This window comes from Elephantulus edwardii, unplaced genomic scaffold (genome assembly GCF_000299155.1).
Source record: "Elephantulus edwardii isolate Elephantulus edwardi_28Jun2011 unplaced genomic scaffold, EleEdw1.0 scaffold00037, whole genome shotgun sequence".
NCBI lineage: Eukaryota > Metazoa > Chordata > Mammalia > Macroscelidea > Macroscelididae > Elephantulus > Elephantulus edwardii.
This window is the reverse complement of record NW_006399787.1, coordinates 15,797,325-15,798,306: the sequence shown is the minus strand read 5'-3', so window position 1 is coordinate 15,798,306 and position 982 is coordinate 15,797,325. Positions and strand designations below refer to the sequence as shown.

At 44.2% G+C, this 982-nt stretch overlaps 1 pseudogene; it reads left to right on the top strand.

The window, feature by feature from the left end:
* LOC102846885 overlaps positions 1–982 on the top strand; it is a 4,224-nt pseudogene that overhangs the window by 2,309 nt on the left and 933 nt on the right.

The following is a 982-nucleotide window of genomic DNA, read 5'->3' as shown; positions in this document are numbered from 1 at the left end:
CTACATCATCCACCAAGAGTGGGGAAATTTATAAATCCCACAGACCAAGCTCGAAAAGAAGCCAGGAAGAGACAAATAAAGAAGAACAAAAAACAACGCATGATGATACAAGCTTCAGTCTTAAAGATGAAAAGACCCCAAACAGATTATCCGAGACATGGAGAAATTGAATAAAATGGAATTTAACCCAGTACAACAGCCACAGTTAAATGAGAAGGTGCTGGAAGACAAGCGTAAAAAGCTACGTGAAACCTTGGAACGCATTCTATGACTTTATGAAAAAGAGAATGCAGATATTTACAAAGAATTGAGAAAAACTATAAGTAGAGTATGAACAGAACAGGGCTCAACTTAGCCAATATTTTGATGCCGTTAAGAATGCTCAGCACGTGGAAGTTGAGAGTATTCCATTGCCAGATATGCTCCATGCTCCTTCCAACATCTTGATCCAGGACATTCCACTTCCTGGTGCTCAGCCACCCTCCATCCTTAAGAAGACCTCAGCTTATGGACCTCCAACTCGGGCAGTTGCTATACTCCCTCTTCTTGGACATGGTGTTCCACGCTTGCCTCCCGGGAGAAAGTCTCCTGGCCCTCCACCTGGGCCTCCTCCTCAAGTCTTACAGATGTATGGCCGTGAAGTGGGCTTTGCACTGGATCTTCCCGCTCGTAGACGAGATGAAGATATGTTATATAGTCCTGATCTTGGTCAGCGAGGTCATGATGATGATGATGTTTCTAGCACCAGTGAAGATGACGGTTATCCTGAAGACATGGATCAAGACAAGCATGATGAGAGCACTGACGACAGCACTGATGACAGATCAGATGGAGAAAGTGAGGAGGATGAATTTGTTGCGTCGAGATGATAATGAGAGAGAAAGCAATGAAGAGAAGAAGTCAGGTCTGAGTGTACGATTTGCAGATATGCCTGGAAAATCGAGGAAGAGGAAGAAGAGCATTAAGGAGCTGACTCCTCTTC